General features: G+C 40.2%; 1 non-coding gene across 1 annotated transcript; it reads right to left on the bottom strand.

Moving 5' to 3' along the window:
• Window positions 1-1,533: 1,533 nt before the first annotated feature.
• LOC130983543 (small nucleolar RNA R71) lies at window positions 1,534-1,641 on the bottom strand. Its single transcript, XR_009087528.1, has one exon. It is a non-coding gene; the product is annotated as a small nucleolar RNA R71 (small nucleolar RNA).
• Between the last annotated feature and the right edge of the window lie 10,742 nt (window positions 1,642-12,383).

Genomic DNA, 12,383 nt, shown 5'->3' with positions numbered 1-12,383 from the left:
CATCGTTATTTGATTCTTGTTGCATTTTGATTATTAAAAATCCAAAAATATTTTTTATTTGTGTCTTTTCAAGTCAATAATACAGAGAATTGAAGATTCAGAACATACTGCAGAAGAATTATACAGAAAAAGCTGGGCATTCAAAAATGCCCAGTGAAGAAGGCAGACTGGCGTTTAAACGCCAGCCAGGGTATCTGGTTGGGCGTTTAACGCCCAAAAAGGGTGCATTTTGGGCGTTAAACGCCAGAATGTATACCATTCTGGGCGTTTAACGCCAGGATGGTGCTAGGGGGAAGATTTTGTTTTCAAAATCAATTTTTTTCAAGTTTTCAAAGTTTTTCAAAATCAAATCTTTTTCAAATCATATCTTTTCAATCAAATGTTTTCAAAATCAATTTCTTTCCTTTTTCAAAGATACTTACTAACAATTAATGATTTGATTGAACATCTCAAATTTGTTGCCTTTTCTGTTGAGAAAGGTTTTAATGTTTGAATCATATCTTTTCTTGTTAGGCAAGTCATTAATTTTTAAAATCATATCTTTTCAAATTGTTTTCAAATCATATCTTTTAAAATGTTTTTCAAATCATATCTTCTCAATCACATTTTTTTTAAACCAATCAATTCTTTTTAAACACATCTTTTTCAAAATAGTTTTCAATCAAATCTTTTTAATTTCTAATTTCAAATCCTTTTTCAAAAATCACTTGATTTCTTTTCCACTTTTATTTTCGAAAATCAATTAGTGTTTGTCAAAAATGTTTTCAAAATATTTTAATTAATTTTCGAAAAATCACTTCCCTCCTTCTCACATCCTTCTATTTATGGAGTACCACTCCTTCTCAAATGCACAATTCGAACCTTATCTAATTAAAAGTTCGAATTCTTCTTCTCCTTCTTCTTTCTATTTCTCTTTTCCTCTGACACCTCAAGGAATCTCTATACTGTGACATAGAGGATTCCACATTTTCTTGTTCTCTTCTCTTTCATATGAGCAGGAGCAGAGACAAAGGCATTCTTGTTGAAGCTGACCCTGAACCCGAAAGGACCTTGAAGAGAAAGCTAAGAGAAGCCAAAGCACAACTCTCTTTAGAGGACCTGACCGAATTCTTCAAGGAAGAAGAAGACATGGCAGCCGAAAACAACAACAATGCCAACAATGCAAGGAAGGTGCTGGGTGACTTTACTGTACCTACTCCTGATTTTTATGGGAGAAGCATCTCTATCCCTGCCATTGGAGCAAACAACTTTGAGCTTAAGCCTCAATTAGTTTCTCTAATGCAACAGAATTGCAAGTTCCATGGACTTCCAATGGAAGATCCTCATCAGTTCTTAGCTGAATTCTTGCAAATCTGTGACACAGTCAAGACTAATGGGGTAGACCCTGAGGTCTATAGACTGATGCTATTCCCTTTTGTTGTAAGAGACAGAGCTAGAATATGGTTGGACTCTCAACTTAAAGAAAGCCTGGACTCTTGGGAAAAGCTAGTCAATGCCTTCTTGGCAAAGTTCTTTCCACCACAAAGATGGAGTAAGCTTAGAGTGGAAGTCCAAACCTTCAGACAGAAGGATGGAGAATCCCTCTATGAAGCTTGGGAAAGATACAAACAATTAATCAGAAAGTGTCCTTCTGACATGCTTTCTGAATGGAGCATCATAGGTATTTTCTATGATGGTCTCTCTGAACTGTCCAAGATGTCTTTGGATAGCTCTGCTGGAGGATCTCTTCATCTGAAGAAGACGCCCACAGAGGCTCAAGAGCTAATTGAAATGGTTGCAAATAACCAATTCATGTACACTTCTAAAAGGAATCCTGTGAACAATGGGACTAGTCAGAAGAAAGGAGTTCTTGAGATTGATACTCTGAACGCCATTTTGGCTCAGAATAAAATATTGACTCAACAAGTCAATTTGATTTCTCAAAGTCTGTCTGGAATGCAAAATGCACCAAGCAGTACTAAGGATGCTTCATCTGAGGAAGAAGCTTATGATCCTGAGAACCCTTCAATGGAAGAGGTGAATTACCTAGGAGAACCCTATGGTAACACCTATAATTCTTCATGGAGAAATCACCCAAATCTCTCATGGAAGAATCAAGAGAGACCTCAACAAGGTTTCAATAATAATGGTGGAAGAAACAGGTTTAACAATGGTAAACCTTTTCCATCATCTTCTCAGCAACAGACAGGGAATCCTAAGCAGAACCCCTCTGACTTAGCAACCATGGTCTCTGATCTAATCAAAACCACTCAAAGTTTCATGGATGAAACAAGATCCTCCATTAGGAATTTGGAGGCACAAGTGGGACAGCTGAGCAAGAAAGTTACTGAACTCCCTCCAAGTACTCTCCCAAGCAATACAGAAGAAAATCCAAAAGGAGAGTGCAAGGCCATCAATATGGCCGAATTTGGAGAGGAGGAAGAGGAAGTGGACGCCACTGAGGAAGGCCTCAATGGGCGTGCACTAGCCTCAACTGAGTTCCCTAATGAGGAACCATGGGAATCTGAGGCTCAAAATGAGACCATAGAGATCCCATTGGACTTACTTCTGCCATTCATGAGCTCTGATGAGTATTCTTCCTCTGAAGAGGATGAGTATGTCACTGAAGAGCAAGTTGCTAAATACCTTGGAGCAATCATGAAGCTAAATGACAAGTTATTTGGAAATGAGACTTGGGAGGAGGAACCTCCCTTGCTCACCAAAGAACTAGATGACTTGTCTAGGCAGAAATTACCTCAAAAGAGACAAGATCCTGGGAAGTTTTCCATACCTTGTACCATAGGCACCATGACCTTCAAGAAGGCTCTGTGTGACTTGGGATCAAGTGTAAACCTCATGCCTCTCTCAGTGATGGAGAAGCTAGGGATCTTTGAGGTGCAAGCTGCAAGAATCTCATTAGAGATGGCAGACAATTCAAGAAAACAAGCTCATGGACTTGTAGAGAATGTTTTGGTTAAGATTGAAGACCATTACATCCCTACTGATTTCATAGTCCTAGAGACTGGGAAGTGCATGGATGAAACCATCATCCTTGGCAGACCCTTCCTAGCCACAGCAAAGGCTGTGATTGATGTTGATAGAGGTGAACTGATCATTCAAGTGAATGAAGAATCCTTTGTGTTTAAGGCTCAAGGATATCCCTCTGTCACCATGGAGAGGAAGCATGAAGAGCTTCTCTCCAATCAGAGACAAACAGAGCCCCCACAGTCAAACTCTAAGTTTGGTGTTGGGAGGCCACAACCAAACTCTAAGTTTGGTGTTAAACCCCCACATTCAAACTCTAAGTTTGGTGTTGGGAGGTTCCAACATTGCTCTGAGTATCTGTGAGGCTCCATGAGAGCCCTCTGTCAAGCTACTGACATTAAAGAAGCGCTTGTTGGGAGGCAACCCAATGTTATATTTTATATATTTTCCTTTGTTATTTTTTGTTGTTTTGTAGGTTGATGATCATGAGAAGTCACAAAATTAATTGAAAAAGCAAAAACAGAATGAAAAACAGGAAGAAAAACAGCACACCCTGGAGGAAGAAGCTGCTGGCGTTCAAACGCCAGTAAGCCTAGTAGTTGGGCGTTTAACGCCCAGTCTGGCACCATTCTGGGCGTTTAACGCCAGAAAGGGGCACCAGACTGGCGTTAAACGCCAGAAAAGGGCTAGGACCTGGCGTTAAACGCCAGGAATGGGCACCAGCCCGGCGTTTAACGCCAGAAATGGCTCAAAACGTGAATTTTGATGCCATTTGGTGCAGGGATGATTTTTCCTTGACACCACAGGATCTGTGGACCCCACAGGATCCCACCACCACTCTCTCTCTTCTTCCCCCATTCACCAATCACCTCAACACCTCTTCCCCAAAAACCCTTCACCTATCAAATCCCATCTTTCTCTTCACCACTCACATCCATCCTTCATAAAACCCCACCAACCTCACCCTTCAAATTCAAACCACTTTCCCTCCCAAACCCACCCTCAAATAACCGAACCTCATCCCCCTCTCTCCTATATAAACCCTTCTTTAACCCTTCATTTTCACACAACCTAAACACCACTTCTCCCCCTCTTTGGCCGAATACACCACCATCTCCCTCTTCCTCATTTCTTCTTCTTCTACTCTCTTCTTTCTTCTTTTGCTCGAGGACGAGCAAACATTTTAAGTTTGGTGTGGTAAAAGCGTTGCTTTTTCGTTTTTCCATAACCATTATGGCATCCAAGGCCGGAGAAACCTCTAGAAAGAGGAAAGGGAAGGCAAAAGCTTCCACATCCGAGTCATGGGAGATGGATAGATTCATCTCAAGGGTGCATTAAGACCACTTCTATGAAGTTGTGGCCTTAAAGAAGGTGATCCCCGAGGTCCCCTTTTCACTCAAAAAGGGTGAATATCCGGAGATCCGACATGAGATTCAAAGAAGAGGTTGGGAAGTTCTTGCCAACCCCATTCAACAAGTCGGAATCTTGATGGTTCAAGAGTTCTATGCTAATGCATGGATCACCAAGAACCATGATCAAAGTGTGAACCCGGATCCAAAGAATTATCTTACAATGGTTCGGGGGAAATACTTGGATTTTAGTCCGGAAAGTGTGAGGGTGGCGTTCAACTTGCCTATGATGCAAGGAGATGAACATCCTTACACAAGAAGGGTCAACTTTGATCAAAGGTTGGACCAAGTCCTCACAGTCATATGTGAAGAGGGCGCACAATGGAAGAGAGATTCAAGAGGCAAGCCGGTTCAATTAAGAAGGCATGACCTCAAACCCGTGGCTAGAGGATGGTTGGAGTTTATCCAACGCTCAATCATTCCTACTAGCAACCGGTCCGAAGTTACTCTAGACCGGGCCATCATGATCCATAGCATCATGATTGGAGAAGAAGTGGAAGTTCATGAGGTCATAGCCCAAGAACTCTACAAAGTGGCGGACAAGTCTTCCACCTTGGCTAGGCTAGCCTTTCCTCACCTCATTTGTCACCTCTGTTATTCAGTTGGAGTTGACATAGAGGGAGACATCACCATTGATGAGGATAAGCCCATCACCAAGAAAAGGATGGAGCACACAAGAGACCCCTCTCATCATGAGATCCCTGAGATACCTCAAGGGATGCACTTTCCTCCACAAGACTATTGGGAGCAACTAAACACCTCCCTAGGAGAATTGAGTTCCAACATGGGACAACTAAGGGTGGAGCATCAAGAACACTCCATTCTCCTCCATGAAATTAGAGAAGATCAAAGAATCATGAGAGAGGAGCAACAAAGGCAAGGAAGAGACATTGAGGAGCTCAAGCACTCCATAGGACCTTCAAGAGGAAGGAAGAGCCGCCATCACTAAGGTGGACCCGTTCCTTGATTTCCTTGTTCTTTATTCTTCTGTTTTTCGAATTTTAGTGCTTATGTTTATCCATGTTTGTGTCTTGTGATCATTAGTGTCTTAGTGTCTATGCCTTAAAGTTATGAATGTCCTATGAATCCATCACCTCTCTTAAACAAAAACGTGCTTAATTGAAAAAGAAAATAATTGCATGAATTTTGAATTTTATAACAGTTTAATTATTTTGATGTGGTGGCAACACTTTTGTTCTCTGAATGTATGCTTGAACAGTGCATATGTCTTTTGAATTTGTGGTTCATGAATATTGGCTCTTGAAAGAATGATGAAAAAGGAGACATGTTACTGAGGATCTGAAAAATCATAAAAATGATTCTTGAAGCAAGAAAAAGCAGTGAATACAAAAAAAAAAGAAGCAAAAAAAAAATCGAAAAAAAAGAGAGAAAAGAAAGAAAAAGAAAGCAATAAAGTTGTGATCCAAGGCAATAAGAGTGTGCTTAAGAACCCTGGACACCTCTAGTTGGGGACTCTAGCAAAGCTGAGTCACAATCTGAAAAGGTTCACCCAATTATGTGTCTGTGGCATGTATGTATCCGGTGGTAATACTGGAAGACAGAGTGCTTTGGGCCACGGCCAAGACTCAATAAGTAGCTGTGTTCAAGAATCATCATACTTAACTAGGAGAATCAATAACACTATCTGGATTCTGAGTTCCTAAAGAAGCCAATCATTCTGAATTTCAAAGGATAGAGTGAGATGCCAAAACTATTCAGAGGCAAAAAGCTAAAAGCCCCGCTCATCTAATTAATACTGATCTTCATAGATGTTTTTGGAGTTCATTGCATATTCTCTTCTTTTTATCTTATTTGATCTTAAGTTGCTTGGGGACAAGCAACAATTTAAGTTTGGTGTTGTGATGAGCGGATAATTTGTATGCTTTTTGGCATTGTTTTTAGTATGTTTTTGGTAGTTTTAGTTGAGTTAGTAGTATATTTTTATTAGTTTTTAGTTAAAATTCACTTTTCTGGACTTTACTATGAGTTTGTGTGTTTTTCTGTGATTTCAGGTATTTTCTGGCTGAAATTGAGGGACCTGAGCAAAAATCTGATTCAGAGACCGAAAAGGACTGCAGATGCTGTTGGATTCTGACCTCCCTGCACTCGAAGTGGATTTTCTGGAGCTACAGAAGCCCAATTGGCGCGCTCTCAACGGCGTTGGAAAGTAGACATCCTGGGCTTTCCAGCAATATATGATAGTCCATACTTTGTCCAAGATTTGATGGCCTAAACTGGCGTTCAAAGTCACCTACAGAAATTCCAGCGTTAAACGCCGGAACTGGCACCTAATTGGGAGTTAAACGCCCAAACTGGCATAAAAGCTGGCGTTTAACTCCAAGACAAGTCTCTACACGAAAATACTTCATTGCTCAGCCCAAGCACACACCAAGTGGGCCCGGAAGTGGATTTTTATGTCATTTACTCATCTTTGTACACCCTAGGCTACTAGTTTTCTATAAGTAGGACCTTTTACTATTGTATGGGATCAATCTTTCAGTCTAGGAACTTTTGATCATGTTTTGATGATTGAACCCTCTTTGGGAGGCTGGCCATTCGGCCATGCCTAGACCTTGTTCTTATGTATTTTCAACGGTGGAGTTTCTACACACCATAGATTAAGGGTGTGGAGCTCTGCTGTACCTCGAGTATTAATGCAATTACTATTGTTCTTCTATTCAATTCCGCTTGTTCTTTGTCCAAGATATCACTTGTTCTTCAACTTGATGAATGTGATGATCCGTGACACTCATCATCATTCTCACCTATGAACAAGGTGACTGACAACCATTCTTGTTCTACAAGCATTCGAGGCTTAGTGAATATCTCTTGGATTTCTGATTGCACGATGCATGGTTGATCGCCTGACAACCGAGTGCTCGCCTGACAAACGAGCCAGCCATTCCGTGAGATTAGAGTCTTTGTGGTATAGGCAAGAACTGATGGCGGCATTCAAGAGAATCCGGAAGGTCTAACCTTGTCTGTGGTATTCTGAGTAGGATTCAATGATTGAATGACTGTGACGTGCTTCAAACTCCTGAGGGCGGGGCGTTAGTGACAGACGCAAAAGAATCACTGGATTCTATTCCGGCCTGATTGAGAACTGACAGATGGAATACCGTGCCGTGACAGGGCATTAGGAATCGTTCCAATGAGAGGATGGGAGGTAGCCACTGACAACGGTGAAACCCTTGCATAAGCTTGCCATGGAAAGGAGTAAGAAGGATTGGATGAAGGCAGTAGGAAAGCAGAGAGACGGAAGGGAAGGCATCTTCATACACTTGTCTGAAGCTCTTACACCAATGATATACATAAGTATCTCTATCTTTATCTTTATGCTTTATTCGTTTATCACTATACCCATTTGAGTCTGCCTGACTGAGATTTACAAGGTGACCATAGCTTGCTTCATACCACCAATCTCCGTGGGATCGACCCTTACTCGCGTAAGGTTTATTACTTGGACGACCCAGTGCACTTGCTGGTTAGTTGTGCGAAGTTGTGTTTATGCCATGGTATTGAGCACCAAGTGTTTGGAGCCATTACCGGGGATTGTTCTGTGTATTAAAAAGTATTGATCACAATTTCGTGCACCATCGTCCCTGAGCAAAAGAAGAAAGAAAGATGTAGAAGAAGAAGAAAATAGAGGAGATTGAGGATGTATAGGGTTCGGCCAAGGAGGGAAGAAGGTGTTTGTGATGTGTGAAAGTGAAAGGGTGAAGGGGGATATTTATAGGGAGAGTGGCCAAATGGTTTAGGTGGGTTTGGGAGGGAAATAGTTTTGAATTTTGAAGGTGGGTAGGGTTTTTGGGGAAGAGTTAAGGAAGTGATTGGTGAGGGATATTTGGGAAAGAGATATGGAGGTGATTGGTGAATGGTATTTGGGAAAGAGTGTTGTAGAAAGGTGTGAAGAGGAGAAAGAATGAGTTGAGGTTGGTGGGGATCCTGTGGGGTCCACAAATCCTGAGGGGTCAAGGAATTCTCATCCCTGCTCTAATTGGGCGTATAAAACTCCTTAGAGTGCAATCCTGGCATTTAAACGCCAGTCTGCTCTCCTGTTTTGGCGTTTAAACGCCAGCTTTTATTCTTGTTCTGGCGTTTAAACGCCACACTGCTGCGTGTTTTTGGCATTTAACGCCAGATTGTTGCATTGTTCTGGCGTTTATATGCCAGTCTGGTGCCCTGTTTTGGCGTTTAAACGCCCAGAAAGGTGCCAGGCTGGGCGTTTAAACGCCCATTTTGCTACCCTTATTGGCGTTTAAACGCCAGTAGGTCCTTCCTCCAGGGTGTGCTGTTCTCAATGCTGTTTTTAATTTTTTTTATTTTTTTGTAAGTGTCTTTGTGGCTTCACATGATCATCAACCTAAAAAAAAGCAAAATAACACAGATGAAATTAAAATAAAATTGGGTTGCCTCCCAATAAGCGCTTCTTTAATGTCAATAGCTTGACAGTGAGCTCTCATGGAGTCTCACAGATAATCAGAGCATGGTTGAGATCGCTCAACACCAAACTTAGAGTTTAGCTGTGGCCTCCCAACACCAAACTTAGAGTTTGAATGTGGGGGCTCTGTTTGACTCTGTATTGAGAGAAGCTTTTCATGCTTACTCTCCATGGTTACAGAGGGAGAATCTTGAGTCTTTACTACAAAGCATTCTTCATTCACATGAAGGATCAACTTTCCTCTGTCAACATCAATCACAGCTCTTGCTGTGGCTAGGAAAGGTCTTCCAAGGATGATGGATTCATCCTCATCCCTCATAGTGTCTAGGATTATGAAATCAGTAGGGAAGTAAAGGCTTTCAACCTTCACCAGTACATCCTCTACCAGTCCATAGGCCTTTTTCATAGATTTATCTGCCATCTCTAATGAGAATTTAGCAGCTTGTACCTCAAAGATTCCCAATTTCTCCATTACAGAGAGTGGCATCATGTTTATCCCTGACCTCAAGTCATACAAAGCTTTCTCAAAGGTCGTGGTGCCTATGGTACAGGGTATTAAGAATTTGCCAGGATCCTATTTCTTTTGAGGTAAAGTTTGCTGAACCAATGTATTCAGTTCATTGGTGAGCAAGGGAGGCTCTTCCTCCTAAGTCTCATTACCAAATAGCTTGGCATTCAGCTTCATGATTGCTCCTAAATATTGGGCAACTTGCCCTTCAACAATGTCTTCATCTTCTTCAGAGGATGAATAATCATCAGAGCTCATGAATGGTAAAAGGAAATCCAATGGAATCTCTATGGTCTCTGTATGAGCCTCAGATTCCTTTGGTTCCTCATTAGGGTATTCCTTACTGATCATTGGACGTTCCCTGAGGTCTTCCTCATTGAGATTCACGTCCTCCTCCTCCTCTAAGGTTTCGGCCATGTTGATTATATCAATTGCCTTGCACTCTCTTTTGGGATTCTCTTCTGTATTGCTTGGGAGAGTGCTAGGAGGAGTTTCAGTAACCCTTTTACTCAGCTGACTCACTTGTGCCTCTAAGTTTCTAATGTAGGACCTTGTTTCATTCACGAAACTGAGAGTGGCCTTAGACAGGTCAGAGACTATGTTTGCTAAGCTAGAGTGATTCTGCTCAAAATGCTCTGTCTGTTGCTGAGATGATGATGGAAAAGGTTTGCTATTGCTAAACCTGTTTCTTCCACCATTGTTATTATTGAAGCCTTGCTTCTGTGGATCCTTCCATGAAAAATTTGGATTATTCCTCCATGAAGGATTATAGGTGTTACCAAAGGCTTCACCCATGTAGTTCACCTCTGCCATTGCAGGGTTCTTAGGATCATAAGCTTCTTCATCAGAAGATGCTTCTTTAGTACTGTTGGATGCATTTTGCAATCCATTCAGACTCTGAGAAATCATATTGACTTGTTGGGTCAATATTTTATTCTGAGCCAGTATGGCATTCAGAGCATCAATTTCAAGAACTCCTCTCTTTTGAGGCGTCCCATTACTCACAGGATTCCTCTCAGAGGTGTACATGAATTAGTTATTTGCAACCATCTCAATGAGTTCTTGAGCTTCTGTAGGCGTTTTCTTTAAGTGAATGGATCCACCTGCAGAGTGGTCCAGTGACATCTTAGAGAAATCAGATAGACCATCATAGAATATATCTAAGGTGGTCCATTCTGAAAGCATGTCAGAAGGACACTTTTTGGTCAGCTGCTTGTATCTTTTCCAAGCTTCATAGAGGGATTCACCGTCTTTTTGTCTGAAGGTCTGAACATCCACTCTAAGCTTTCTCAGCTTTTGAGGAAGAAAGAACTTGGCCAAAAAGGCCGTGACCAGCTTATCCCAAGAGTCCAGGCTATCTTTGGGTTGTGAGTCCAACCATGTTCTAGCTCTGTCTCTTACAGCAAAAGGGAAAAGCATAAGCTTGTAGACTTTAGGATCAACTCCATTAGTCTTAATAGTATCACAGATCTGCAAAAACTCAGTTAAAAACTGATAAGGATCTTCTGATGGGAGTCCATGAAACTTGCAGTTCTGTTGTAGTAGAGAAACTAATTGAGGCTTTAGCTCAAAATTATTTGCTCCAATAGCAGGAATTGAGATGCTTCTTCCATAGAAGTTGGGAGTTGGTGTAGTAAAATCACCAAGCATCTTCCTTGCATTGTTGTTTGGTTCGGCCATAATTGTTTCTTTTGCTGCTTCCTTTTCGAAAATTTCAGTGAGGTCCTCTTCAGAGTTTTGTGCTTTAGATGCTCTTAGCTTCCTCTTTAGAGTCCTTTTAGGTTCAGGATCAGCTTAAACAAGTATGCCTTTATCTTTGTTCCTGCTCATATGAAAGAGAAGAAAATAAAGAAAATATAGAATCCTCTATGTCACAGTATAGAGATCCCTTGAGGTGTCAGAGGAAAATAAGAATAGAAGAAGGAGGTAGGTAAAATTTCGAACACACCCAGAGAGATGGAGTTCGAATTGACAATGGAGGAGGAATGTTAGTGTTTAAAAAGAAAAAGATGAGAGAGCGGGGAAAATTTTCGAAAAATTCAAAATTCAAAACAATTAGTTAATTAAAAAGAAATTTGAAGAAAAAGTTAATGTTTTTCGAAAATTTTAAAGTGAGAAAGTGGTTAGATGATTTTGAACAAGATAAGAAATAAATTTGAAAAAGATGAGAAGTTAGGAAAAGATTTTGAAATCATGGATTTTAAAAAGATATGATTTGAAAAAGATATGATTTAAAAAAAATATGATTGAAAAGATAAAATTAAAAAGATTTGATTTTTTAAAAGTAATAACTTGATTAACAAGAAACTAAAAGATATGATTCTAAATTTCAAATTTTGAACCTTTCTTAACAAGAAAGTAACAAACTTGAAATTTTTGAATTAAGATTTTTGAAAATTTTTGAAAAAGATTTGATTTTTTTGAAAAAGATACGATTGAAAAGATATGATTTTGAAAAAGATATGATCAAAAATATTTTATTTGAAAAATATTTGATTTTGAAAAATTATGAAGATTTGAAAAAGATTTGATTTGAAAAAAAAATTCATCTCCTTATGTCATCCTGGCGTTAAACGCCCAGGAGCTGCATGTTTTGGGCGTTTAACGCCCAATTACTGCATGGTTTGGGCGTTTAAACGGCCTGCCAGGTACCCTGGCTGGCGTTTAAAGGCCAATTTTCCTTCTTCACTGGGCGTTTTGAATGCCCAGCTTTTTCTCTGTAATTCCTCTGCTTTATGTTCTTGGATCTTCATTTTGCTATATCCTTTATCTAAAAAGATATATTTTCAATTTTGAAAAACAACAAAATGAGTCAAAAATATAATTCTTGGATCAAAACACAAGATATATGTAAGAACATTATGAATGTCAAGATGAACACCAAGAACAATCTTGAAGATCAAGATGAACATCAAGAACTCAGTTTCCTTAGTGAAAGAAAACACACAAGACACCAAACTTAGAACTTTGTCATGTTTGGGCCATATGCTTGCAAGAATGCACATATAAAACATCATGCAGTGCAAAACGAGAAGTCATGAAGATCAAACAAGGCAATTCA

The sequence above is a fragment of the Arachis stenosperma genome, chromosome 5 (assembly GCF_014773155.1).
Source record: "Arachis stenosperma cultivar V10309 chromosome 5, arast.V10309.gnm1.PFL2, whole genome shotgun sequence".
NCBI classification, from domain to species: domain Eukaryota; kingdom Viridiplantae; phylum Streptophyta; class Magnoliopsida; order Fabales; family Fabaceae; genus Arachis; species Arachis stenosperma.
The sequence above is the reverse complement of the archived record's forward strand: the minus strand, read 5'-3'. Positions and strand labels throughout refer to the sequence as shown.